Source organism: Rattus rattus, chromosome 3 (genome assembly GCF_011064425.1).
Source record: "Rattus rattus isolate New Zealand chromosome 3, Rrattus_CSIRO_v1, whole genome shotgun sequence".
Taxonomy (NCBI): Eukaryota; Metazoa; Chordata; class Mammalia; order Rodentia; family Muridae; genus Rattus; species Rattus rattus.
In genome coordinates, this window is record NC_046156.1 from 92,456,420 (window position 1) to 92,470,770 (window position 14,351).

Genomic DNA, 14,351 nt, shown 5'->3' on the forward strand with positions numbered 1-14,351 from the left:
AGAGATAATCTGATGGCGAGAGGCAAGCGAGGAACCCAAGCAACAGAAACCAAGACTACATGGCATCATGAGCCCAATTCTCCCACTAAAACAAACATGGAATGTCCAAACACACCAGAAAAAAAAGATCTAGTTTCAAAATCATATTTGATCATGATGCTGGAGGACTTCAAGAAAGACGTGAAGAACTCCCTTAGAGAAACACAGGAAAACATTAATAAACAAGTAGAAGCCTACAGAGAGGAATCGCAAAAATGCCTAAAAGAATTCCAGGAAAACATAAATAAACAAGTAGAAGCCCATAGAGAGGAGACACAAAAATCCCTGAAAGAATATCAGGAAATCATAAATAAACAAGTAGAAGCCCATAGAGAGGAGTCACAAAAATCCCTGAAAGAATTCCAGGAAAACACAATCAAACAGTTGAAGGAATTAAAAATGGAAATAGAAGCAATCAAGAAAGAACACATGGAAACAACCCTGGATATAGAAAACCAAAAGAAGAGACAAGGAGCTATAGATACAAGCTTCACCAACAGAATACAAGAGATGGAAGAGAGAATCTCAGGAGCAGAAGATTCCATAGAAATCATTGACTCAACTGTCAAAGATAATGTAAAGCAGAAAAAGCTACTGGTCCAAAACATACAGGAAATCCAGGACTCAATGAGAAGAACAAACCTAAGGATAATAGATATAGAAGAGGTGAAGACTCCCAGCTCAAAGGACCAGTAAATATCTTCAACAAAATCATAGAAGAAAACTTCCTAACCTAAAAAAGAGATGCCCATAGGCATACAAGAAGCCTACAGAACTCCAAATAGATTGGACCAGAAAAGAAACACCTCCGTCACATAATAGTCAAAACACCAAACGACAAAATAAAAAAAGAATATTAAAAAAACAGTAAGGGAAAAAAAGTCAAGTAACATATAAAAGGCAGACCTATCAGAATCACACCGACTTCTTGCAGAAACTATGAAGGCCAGAAGATCCTGGACTGATGTCATACAGACCCTAAGAGAACACAAATGCCAGCCCAGGTTACTGTATCCTGCAAAACTCTCAATTAACATAGATGGAGAAACCAAGATGTTCCATGACAAAACCAAATTTACACAATATCTTTCTACAAATCCAGCACTACAAAGGATAATAAATGGTAAAGCCCAACATAAGGAGGCAAGCTGTACCCTAGAAGAAGCAAGAAACTAATCGTCTTGGCAACAAAACAAAGAGAATGAAAGCACACAAACATAACCTCACATCCAAATATGAATATAACAGGAAGCAATAATCACTATTCCTTAATATCTCTCAACATCAATGGCCTCAACTCCCCAATAAAAAGACATAGATTAACAAACTGGAAATGCAACGAGGACCCTGCATTCTGCTGCCTACAGGAAACACACCTCAGACACAAAGACAGACACTACCTCAGAGTGAAAGGCTGGAAAACAACTTTCCAAGCAAATGGTCAGAAGAAGCAAGCTGCAGTAGCCATTCTAATATCAAATAAAATCAATTTTCAACTAAAAGTCATCAAAAAAGATAAGGAAGGACACTTCATATTCATGAAAGGAAAAAATCCACCAAGATGAACTCTCAATCCTAAATATCTATGCCCCAAATACAAGACCTACATAAAGAAAAAGAAACCTTACTAAAGCTCAAAACACACATTGCACCTCACACAATAATAGTAGGAGACTTCAACACCCCCTCATCAATGGACAGATCATGGAAACAGAAATTAAACAGAGACGTAGACAGACTAAGAGAAGTCATGAGCCAAATGGACTTAACGGATATTTATAGAACGTTCTACCCTAATGCAAAAGGATATACCTTCTTCTCAGCTCCTCATGGTACTTTCTCCAAAATTGACCATATAATTGGTCAAAAAACGGGCCTCAACAGGTACAGAAAGATAGAAATAATCCCATGCGTGCTATCGGACCACCAAGGCCTAAAGCTGGTCTTCAATAACAATAAGGGAAGAATGCCCACATATACGTGGAAATTGAACAATGCTCTACTCAATGATAACCTGGTCAAGGAAGAAATAAAGAAAGAAATTAAAAACTTTTTAGAATTTAATGAAAATGAAGGTACAACATACCCAAACTTATGGGACACAATGAAAGCTGTGCTAAGCAGGAAAACTCATAGCTTGAGTGCCTGCAAGAAAAAAGAAACAGGAAAGAGCATATGTCAGCAGCTTTAGACCCCATGCTCCTTATTAAAGTTATTATACTTGTTAAAGCCTGATCTCCTCTGCTGTTTGTTTCTTAGCCTGCTATAATGGATTTAAAATGAATACAGAGAAAGAACACTTATCATTGAACTGATGACCTACCATTTAAAAAAACTACTGATAACAAGTGAAATGGTTCAGTTATGATGATGGAAATAAACAATGTCATCCAACCAGTCAATAAGTAAGAGATAGCAGTAAGTGATAGGTAAATTAAAGCAGAATAATAGCAGTGTGAGCTGATGATAAGAGAAAGAAACACATGGGGCTGGAGAGTTGGCTCAGCGGTTAAGAGCACTGACTGCTCTTCCAAAGGTCCTGAGTTCAATTCCCAGCAACCACATGGTGGCTCACAACCATCTATAATGAGATCTGGGGTCATCTGGCCTGCAGGCACACATGCAGACAGAAAGCTGTATGATGTATACATAATAAATAAATAAATTTTAAAGAGAAAGAAACACCATACCTACAAGGTGACATATAAGCAAATAAAGATCCCACAAATGTTAATTATTGTTATCATTATTAATATATTTTTGTAACATTAACTAATACGGTATTTACACATAGCATTATTCATTTAACATCTACTTGTTCTACTACATTTGAATTTTGATTTATGGCAGCATTGAATCTATTTGTATGACCATTGCATTGCTGATATCTGGCAGAGAAATTACAGATAATAATAATAAATATAGACAGATATTTGTAAAACTTACATTTTTGCATACATTTTTTGTTTATTAATAAGGAATAACAATGCCTAGATTAGCAAATGTTTTTAGTCAATAGCATAAGAAATAACTATTATGTTTTATTCTAGAAGGTATTTTGATGTGGGACAGCATAGATTCAAGCAGACTAAGGCTTCCACTGAAAAATATAAATACATAGAATAGCAATATAAAACAAACAAATGAACAAACCATATGCATTTTTTAAAGAAAATTTATAAGAAGGCAATCAAAAGTAGGAGGAGAATTCAAAAGAGGCGAACTGATAGTCTCTAAGATTTTCTTCTAGAAAGCATATTCCAACAATAGGCATAGAAGAAGGCTGAGGAATCAATGAAGAGCTGGCTCGTGTCTTGGGGTTTATTAGACATAATTTCATGAAGCTAAAGAGACACACACTTGAACTATACATAGGAAAAATGGAATGAGGCAAACAGTCACAGTGAGGTTTGTTACCATCTGCACTATTTTAACAAAAAAGAGAACATACTCATTTTCACAGAGAAAATTAAAATTAAATTAAAACTGATAAAGCAATGTGATGAATCCCATTATTCTCTCTGTGTGAGCTCAGACCAGGAAATGATTAACTCTATAACAAATGCAGAGGTGGGAAAAGAAATGACAACAGCCCTGAAGCTTAAGGCTTATACAGAAGTCCTCAAGGGAAGGAATATTCAGATAATCAGTATTATCAGAGGAAGCCAGAGAATCAGTGCAAACATTGCCCAAGAGTGTGGAGCACATGGTGTGAGGGGCTAAGTCCAACTCAGAATAGTTAAGACACATGAAGTAAGATCAGCGAACAATGAAAAAGATTGGTGTGAGGCCAAGGAACAATCTGTGTGTGTGCGTGTGTGTGTGTGTGCCCTGTACCTTCAATCCTGTACCCTGTGACAGCAAAAGATGATAACTTTCATTAGAGAAGATGAGATATTAGAATATAGAGCAATGTATTTAGAAGAGCTTAAAGTGTCAGAAAACCCATGAGTGACAGGAAATGTAATTGCATTTCCTGCCGTGCTTCCATGATTGGGAACATGAAGAACAAATAACAGAAGAGGGAATTCCCTTTTTGTGGTAATTTCTTTCTTTTACTTTTGCTCATTTTGTGTCTTTGAGATGTAGCTTTGCATAGTAGAGATGGGGGGGTATTCTAGTCAGATACAGGTCAGAGATTTTTTGAGATTTATTCTGTATAACGTAGATGACTGCAGACTTAACATTTATGAGAGAAAATTAGATCATCTTCCAACTTCCTGAGTAACTATAAACTAGAGCCTGATATCTTAAAAATGCAAGATAGTAAGCATTAAAGAAAAATGATAAAATTTATAAGGATTTTAGAGTAAACTTCTGTGATATAGAGATAAATTTAAATGAACAAATGTCCTGCAAAAGCTTTGGCCTAACTGGGATTCATGATGTGTTTCTAACGGCAATGGATGGGCCCTTTGGAGAGTCTAATTCTATTGGGTTTATAGCTAAACCATGTATCTACAAAGATTTATATCATCCAAGAAGACATTTAAAAATTAATAATAAAATAATAAATATAAATTACAAACTTTAAAAAAAAATATGTCAAGGACATCTTCATATATTCTAACTTAAATTGTCTGAGATAATTATGTTCATTAAAAGCACATGGAAATTACTACCACCTTCCATATTACTAAAAATCACTCTAGTCATGTTTTGACAAACACACATGTGTCCCTATGTCAGGTCAAACTTACTGTAGGCAGGGCTTCCCACTGGGGCCCCAAAATCTCTCAAGAGTTAGGTAACCTTCTCTCACTAGGCTATACCAGGCAGTCCTCTGCTGTCATATGTGCCAGGGGTCTCAAAGGCCTGTGTATGCTGTCTGGTTGGTGGCTCTGAGTCTGAGAGATCTTGGGATCCAGTTCAGTTGAGACTGCTGGTCTTCCTATGGGGTTGCCCCCTTCCTCAGCTTCTTTCAGCTTTATCCTAATTTAACCACAGGGATCCCTGGCTTCTGACCATTGGTTGGGTGCAAGTAGGATGGCAGCATATGCTGATGTAGGAGGCTCAGCTCACAGAAAGTATTAGAAAATTCAGTTATTCAACCAAAGGTTTTTTTTTATCTTCAAGGGAAGAAAATGACTGATGCTCGTTCACAGAGAAACTGGGTTGTTATTTAACAACCTGGTGATCTTTTTACTATTCTATGGAGAAAGGCTTCACCAAAATCCCCTCCCAAGTCCCAGTACTGTTTAGATTCTAATCCCAAACTCTGTCTCTCAGTAAATAGAAGCTATCATTATGAAAGAGCTCCCATGTACTTTGCATTTTCTATCAGCAGAATCCACCCTTATGCTTGTTACAAATCCTTCCTCCTTAGGCCTTCCCTCCTGAGCACTCTTTATCAAACAATAGAACCCATTCCTACTGTAAAAGTCACAAGTGCTTTGCTATAGAGGTAGACTTTGCAAGGGAGTTTTGATATAGCCTACCTTGAGACTTTGTTGTGATAATCGTCACATACGGTATTTTTCCCCAAGTTTTTACACTATGTCTAAATATGAGAAAATAAACCATGGGTCAGACTTTAGGAAGCTTTGAGCCAGTGGTTGCTAAAATGGTGGTGAACTTGGGTTCACCCCCTCACAAAGTTGTTTGTTTCCCTGTCAGCTGTGAAACTTATAGGCTGAAGACATATTGAAGTCCAACTGCAATACCCAGCCTCTTGGACTGAACAAGTACTGGATTGTTGAAATTTCTATTGGTAGACAATTGCTGAACTAGCTGGATCATAGTAATATAAAAAATGCGATATATATCGCATATATACATACATATGGCATTTGAACCTGGTCTTGTGATTGTATCTCCAGTAAGATGCTATTGTTTGACTTCTGGAATTTTAAAAGTACACACACACACACACACACACACACACACACACACACACACACATATATATATATATATATATGAACATATATATGAACAAATCTCACAGTTGTTTTGACTTGTAATTCCCTGATGACTAAAGATGTTGAGCATTTCTTTAAGTGCTTCTTGGCCATTCAAGATTCTTCTTTTGAGAATTCTCTGATTAGCTCTGTACCCAATTTTTAATTGGGTTATTTGACTTGTTGGTGTCCAAACAATTTCTTTTTCCAAATTTATAATCATGGTGCCAGTTCACATCTTAAATTAGATTCTATTGTTTTCCTTCCACTACTCTTATGTCTTTTCATATGTCATTGTATCTTATGTATTTCTTAGACAGATGAAAAACATTTCAGTCTTTTCTACATGTGGATATGTAAGATGTTTAAGATGTAAAGTCAACATTAAAGCAATGTAATATATATAAATAAAAATAAAATTCATTTGTGAACATACCTGTCATTCTAGCTTTCAATTTGCAAGAAACTAAAAATAAAACATGTTAGAAATTTCTACAGTTATTTCTGTGTCTGTGAATTCAAACAAACATGGAAAATATCCCACTCTGCAAGATGTATCCTTACCAAAAATGTTCAGTTATCTTTATCACCTCACCAATGATATAGTGTAACAACCACTAACATGGTTTTGTATTATATTACATATTTTCAGTAGCCTAAACATTTTAAAGCATGCAAGTTCTATGCAAATACTTCCACATTTTATGTAAAGAATTTGAGCATCTATGAAAGCCCTAGGATTCTAATGGAATCCTAGAATAAATCCTAACAGATGCAAGGAATGTCTATATTTTATACAAGAAAAATATCATTAACTTAATTGTTCTATGAGTACAGGACCAGACATTTACATTTCCTCTCATAGCTGTCCATTGAGTTGCTTTTCTAATCACTGTGGTAAAGCACTTAAGGGAGTAACTTAAGGGAGGAGAGGTCTTTTTTTTTCTTTTTCTTCTTTTATTGGGAGGTACATGTGATGTGGGAAATTTTTTCTATCATAATGGCAAGGATGGCGTGGATGTGCTAGTGACTTGGTCCCTGGTGGAAACTTGTAGATGTTGCTTTCTCAGAGAAGAGCACAGATTAGAACATTTATGACTCCACCCTCAGTGACCCACCTCTACCAGGCAGGCTCTACCTCCCAAGGTTTCAATGGTGTCTCAAAATAGTCCAATGGGTGACCAACTATTCAAGACATGACACATATTCAAACCATAATAATTTTAAAACTGTCTCAGTAGATCTGAACATGGGGGTATGTTTTACAAACATTCTTCTCAATATTTTCTAGGCATAGTGCGAATACTGAAGAAACCAAAGGTAAATAAGATGTTGTCAGTGATCTCAGAGAACTGAAAGATAATGGCCTAAGGGGAACACTGTGAAACTCCACTTTAGAGTAATTGTGATTGATTTTTCTGCTGGCTTCTCTCCGTTTCTGGAAGAAGGTTGGGGAAAAAAAATGTATTTTCATGCGTTCTTGTGTATCATAGCAGTAGCTTGGGCAAATAATGCTTTAACAAACAGTTTTTATTAACTGTAGGGCTATTGGGATAATTATGTTCCAAATTTTACTGCTCAGGATAAGTGACATGTTGAAGTAAAAAAAATTCTGAAAATACCCCTTGACAGCAGACTATTTGATTTGCCACTAGAAAACATCATTTTGTAGTCAGTTCAGTTGAGGGTTGGCAGGCTGTGGTGGGTGAAGGGATAATATCAAGTTACTATGGTACTTATGTAACCTTGACTATTTTTACTGCACACCAGGGTAGTGATAATTTTCTATTCACTATAGCTTCAAGCTCTGAAGAGCTTTTCTTGCATTCTGCAGATTTTCTGTACTTCAGGTCATGTTCTCGTTACTTCTGACCAATCCAAAACCCCACCTCTTTTTAAATCTGACACTCAAACACTGAGCCGTGGTTTCCCTGTACATTGTGCTAGTTTGCTATGGTAACCCCTCAAGAACAGATGGAGAATATTTCTCTGCATCACTCTGGCACCTAGCATGACCATTGAAAATGTGGCCTCTTATAATGATAATCAAATTTGATTCCTCTATAGAAGTTCCAGATTGTAAATAGTAAGAGCACCTTCAAACTTAGGAAAATTGTTCTGGGTTATGCAATTAGCTCTAGGACATTTTTCCTTGTAAGTATCTGTACTGTATTTTTAAATAGTAGAAATTTAACAAGATAATTTTGGTTACAGAGATAATACTAAACATTAGGACACAAAAGTGTGTAGATGGGCATGCATTTAGAATCACTCATGTGTTAAGATAAAGGGTGGTCTCAGGTCAGCTTGGCTGACAATATATAATATTTTAATATTGAAATTCTTAAGATAACTCCTTAAACAATCTAGTGGTCCCTCACTCGCGGGAGGTCAACATATTTATTCTGAACATAATGCAGACTAAAAATTGGTATAGCACACTATAACCTAGGGCTCCTGAGGTCTAGTGATCCTCCTATGTTAACTTCCCAAGTAGCTGGGCCTACAGGCACACATCACTGCATCTTGTTCTGCTGTGTTCCCTTGATATTATGGAGAGACCTGCTCTTTTCTGAAGTCAATGGCCATGCAGTGAATGTGAGGGAGAAGGGGAGTGAGATGGTGCTGAAGGAAGGGAGTGGGGGAGCTGTAGACAGGATATATCATGTAAGAGAAAATAAATAAAAAGAAAAGAATAGGAAATGTTTGACCTGTCTTACAGAGAATCTGAAATGAAGACTCGGGATTGCCTTCTTAGTGTCCCAGACTGAGTCCTTACCCAAATCTACCACTCATACTATTCATCCACAATCTTCTCATCTTTTAATGAGTCCGGTGGTGGCAAGAAGTATTGTTCAAGCCCATTTCAGGTTATATCATTTCTCTATGTAAAGCACCACTAATCCTCCATCTCACTGACCATAAAGACTACTCTTACTGATACCTGACAAAGATCACGAGGCTTTGTCCCTCACAAACCTTTGTACCCTTGTCTATTCTGATCTAGGGTCTTTGGCCTTGAGGGTGCCTTCCTCACTCTGCCTAGGTTGCTCTTCATTGAAGTTACTATATCTTCTCTCTCATTTCCTTTCCAAATTTCCTCAGATACTATCTTCCTGTGAGGATCTCCCATGACTGCCATGCACATTAATGATACCTCTTCCCAGAACACTGCTCTTTTCCTTTGTGTTATTTTTCTACGTAACACTTGTAAATAAGTGATTCTGTGATATGTTTACCTTTATCCATTTATTATCTGCCTCTTACAACAGAATATAAACTCCCTGAAATAATGACCTCTTTCACTGCTATGCCTTCAATACCTTTAACAGTGCCTAGAAATAGATGGAACATAATGAATATATGTTAGGTGGATTAATTCACTGTAATCAATACTTTATTTGCTGAAAAATACTCATGAAACTTCAAAAACACTTGTATAGCATGGCATTTTAAAATACAATTTTCTATAAACTATGTAAATGCTTTCTGTACCTCAGTTCTTGTCACCATGTAATACAATAATGAGCATAAAATTGAAGTGCTTAATCAGATGTCTAAAAATTTAAGAGTTATTAAACAATCTAAACATTAAAATCTATCCTGCTACATATATATATATATATATATACATATATATATATATATATATATATATATATATATATCTCATAATGCCAAAACCTTGATGCCACATTTTTAGGAAATTATGTCAAATGCTTCTTGAAGTTCTATCTTCGCCTATTCTGTTGTGGTTGTTTGTTGGTATTTTTTGTTATTTATGGTGTATCTGGGTATATGCCTGTAGCTGCTTTACTTCATTTGTTTGTGCTAAGAAATGACATTCTCGTACTATGTATAAAATTGAGGTGTGAACCTTGAGAGATGTTAAAGTCTCACGTACAACATCAGTAGCAAAGTTTCTGAAGAAAGAAAACCAAACAAATATTTGAGTGTTTTTCATACTGACTCAACAGCAGTGGCTTCCATTCACTATTCAAGGAAATCCCTCGGGTTTGGAAGTAAACTGGGAATTGGTGCTGGGAAAGTACTTTATGATTGTCTGGCAGGACTCCATGCTCTTCTGCCAAAGTAAAATGCAAAACGAATAAGAAAAACATACAAAGAATAGAAAATTAGTCTCAATTCATATGACAGTGAATAGCTAATTCTTTAAGGGGAAACAACAAAACGTAGACAATGTGACCTAATCCCTAAAGGACAAGAGAATCCACAGCAAACAAGATGTAGAGATGAACACTCCCTCTGCATTACAGTCACAGGACGGTGTAAAGTATGAACGTGTGTTGCAAACTGTAATCACAAGTCTTGAAATACATGTTAAAAAGTAGGACTCCATGTATCTGCTTTAACGAGCAAGATAATATTAATAGAAATAATTATATGCCATCAATTTTATGTCAGGCACTGTTCTAATTACTTTTCATATTTGAGCTCATTTAGTTCTAAAAACAACTACATGAAGAATGTTCTACCATTATCCTCAGTGCAGAGCTCAGGAAAATCAAGCCACTCTAATCTAAGTCCCTTTACTCAAATCGGTGGAGTGAGAACTCACATTTGGCAGTCTGGCTCTGGACTCCACATTAACTACTTCTCTGTATAGCCTTTGACTGCAGAAAATAAACTTAATTTAAAAGCATATTTGTGCTTTATCTATATAGGGTGAATTATAATACATGAAATATCGATCCTGGGCAGCAAGATAGCTTTAAAGGTAAAGGTACCTGCTGCCAAGATTTAGACCAGAGTTCAGTGCTTAGGAGCCATGGGGTGAAAGGAGAGAACTGACTGTGCTTACCCACTGACCTCCATGCATGCCACAGCATTCAGGAGCCCATATACATACACACATACAAGCACACAAAATAAATAAATAAAATGTAAGAAAAATCACCCTTCATTTATTAGTTTATTGTAGATTTAAACCTCATTATGCATTATATGTGACTATGTCATTTCTATATTGTGGGAAAATGTTTTAATAGCTTGAAAGACTTAGATAATCAAAAACAAAGAGAAAATACTCCTTATATAAGGGGAAACTAGAGAGTGTGCATGTTATTATAAATGAACAGAGTTTCTGAATCTAATTCCAATGGGTTTAACTTGGACAGAGCAAATGCATGGTTCCCAAACACAAAAATCATATTTTGAAGCCAGAACTTAAAATTCACAGCTAGAAGATGCATTCCCATGGGTGATTTACATGAATGCACAGATTTTTCTGACTGTGGACAGCACCGTTCTTACTAAAGCAAACAGCTAAATTCTCCCTCTGAAAGAGGACTCACTGAAGCAGGGTGTACAGCTTATTCTTGAATAAATGCAGGGTTTGCTGTCTCAAATAAGTTCAATTTTATATTTTATGTTAGAAGAACAAACTGTGGATTTACTTTAAGAATTTTCAAAATGTGAAGCTTATAGTTATTACTATTGGATGTAAACAACATCAGTCCCAGACTTTGTACCTGGCTGGATGCTAGGTATGTTAAATTTGTAATGCCATTCAATACTCAAGACAATATGGGAAGATAGACATTGGCTGTTTCTGTTTAATAGATGGGGAAGGGACAAGCTATCTATATTTGGCATGTCACCTGCAAGCCACTTGTTGACTTGCCACTGTGATACTGAAAGAAAAGCCTTCAAAAAGTGACCATGCCATGAGGGTATACGTAAGTGACTAAATGCTAGCATCATGACTTGGCTAATTATTGCAAGAACAAGTTGTTGTAAGTTCTTTGCTCTTAGCCTATCTGTGGCAACAGACCTTCTTCCTTGGGATAGCATGGTATTCAGATCAACAGATCCCAGCAACACCCAGACTCTGGAATCTCTAGAATATGAAACAAATAAACTTCTATTGTTTGTAATTATACAGTCTATGGGAACACACACACACACACACACACACACACACACACAGACAATACTGCATTATCAACACTTAGGCAAGTTATGGAATTTTTCTCACAGCACATCTCATATATTATGGGTACACAGAATTAAATCTATGTAGCCCAGAAGTCTTTTCTATCCTTTTATCTTATTTGGGTTGTTTACAGCAAGATAGAAAACATAACTGTAAAAGGAACAAATTAATAAAATAAGATTAATCTTAACAGCCTCTTATAGCAAATAGAATGAAGAAAGTACAACTAACCTACATGGTACATGGCTTCTGTCCTTATGCAGTTATAAGTTAAGTCATGTTAAATGATCACTTTTTAAGTGGCAGACAAAACTGATAAATTCATATAGTTAAGCATGAATAGTGTTGATAATAAAGGAGCCTCAACTACAGGTGAACTATGGCAACATTGAATTTATCTGAGGCCTATAAAATTGCGTTAAGCTTAGTAGTCTGGGTCTAGAAAAAACAAAGTATTTAAGTGAGAAATCGTGCCGCCTGTATCCTCAGTATTAATTTGCCTTTTTTTTATGAAAAAGCAACCTCAGTCTGTTGGTTGTTTCCTCCAATAAATGCAGACTGAATAGACAGTCCATTAAAGTGTCCTGCTGCCTCCAAAGTACTTCATGGCTCCAGCCAGCCCATGCATGCATTCACCAGATCAGTAGAATCAAATTCTCCTCTATTCTGCCCTCAACAACAAGAGGAGAGTCAACCTGTTTGTGTGACTCTGATATAGTTTTTGCTGTTTTATTTTTCTCCATTTTTATTAAATTGGGTATTTCTTATTGACATTACAATTGTTATTCCCTTTCATGGTTTCCAGGCCAATATCCCCCTATCCCCTCCCCCTCCCCTTCTATATGGCTGTTCCCCTTAAGTGGATATTAGCTCAAATGCTCAAATTACCTTAAATGTACAGAACACCTGAAACTCAAGAAGGATGGCCAAAATGCAGATGCTTCACTCCTTCTTTAAAAGGGGAACAAGAATACCCTTGTTTAGAGGCAATGTTTAGAACAGAGACTGAAGAAACACCCATTCAGAGCCTGCCCCACATATGGCCCATACATATACAGCCACCAAACTAGATAAGACGGGTGAAGCAAAGAAGTGCAGGCTGACAGGAACTGGATGAAGATCTCTCCTGAGAGACACAGCCAGAATATGGCAAATACATAGACGAATGCCAGCAGCAAACCACTGAACTGAGAATGGGACCCCCGTTGAAGGAATCTTAGAAAGGACTGAAAGAGCTTGAAGGGGCTTGAGACCCAATATGAACAACAATGCCAACCAACCAGAGCTTCCAGGGACTAAGCCACTACCCAAAGACTATACATGGACTGACCCTGGGTTCCAACTGCATAGGTAGCAATGAATAGCCTAGTAGGAGCACCAGTGGAAGGGGAAGCCTTTGGTCCTGCCAAGACTGAACCCTCAGTGAACAGGATTGCCTGCCTCTTATCTTCTCTTCTGATAACTGAAGGATTTTTGTAATAATAATAATAATAATAATAATAATAATAATAATAATAAACTTTATGCTTGTTAATTAGACTCAACATTATATAATTGTTTCTGCTTAATTCTATTAAATTGGTTCAGTTCTAGTTAATTTTCATTGATTCTAAGGAATTACAGTCAATCAGTCACTTTGTAAAACTGGGTAGAATAAATGATGCCAAGGGCTATGTAAAGTTGAAAATCAGAAAATAGAGGTTACAATTGATTAACATTAAATATGTAAGTTTGAGATTGTCTAGCTTGACAGAAGGCAGTAAGTTACAGTCTAGTCTCTGTGGTAGACGATAGAAGGTACAGCGTTTACAGTCTAGTCTCTGTGGTAGGTGATAGAAGGTAAAGGGTTTACAGTCTAGTCTCTGTGGTAGGTGATAGAAGGTAAAGGGTTTACAGTCTAGTTTCTGTTAGATGATAGGTTCTTGAATGCTACTTTTCAACTGAATAAATGAAGACTATACAGAAAACAGTAAAGTAAATGTATAATCAAACAAAAATTATCATGGACTTTGTTTTGCAAAACAAAACTAAAAACTATTCTTGGGGATGCAGAAACCATCAAAAGAAATTTTAAGCTAATAAATTACTAGAAATCGAAACACAATTTCTATTTATATATGCCTCTTCAAGGACTTCTTTTAGGCAAATAACTTTAGCACCTACAAGAAGAAAATGTTAAAAGGCATTCACTCCAAATCCTGTCTGATAACACATTAAACTCTATAGTAACAAGAGTGGAAACTTGAAAAGTAAATATTGAAATAAATAATTTTCATCAAGTGCCCCTTTTTTGTTTTTGTTTTTCTTCTTCTAGGGCATGACCCTCTAATTCAATACTGAAATGCCCTTTTGCAGTTATTTTAGTAAGATAAGTGTTCTTAAAAGCTCCCATGTTCCTTACTTTGTTCAATTATTTCTAAGCAGGACATTATTCTAACAAAAGACTATCTTGCTGA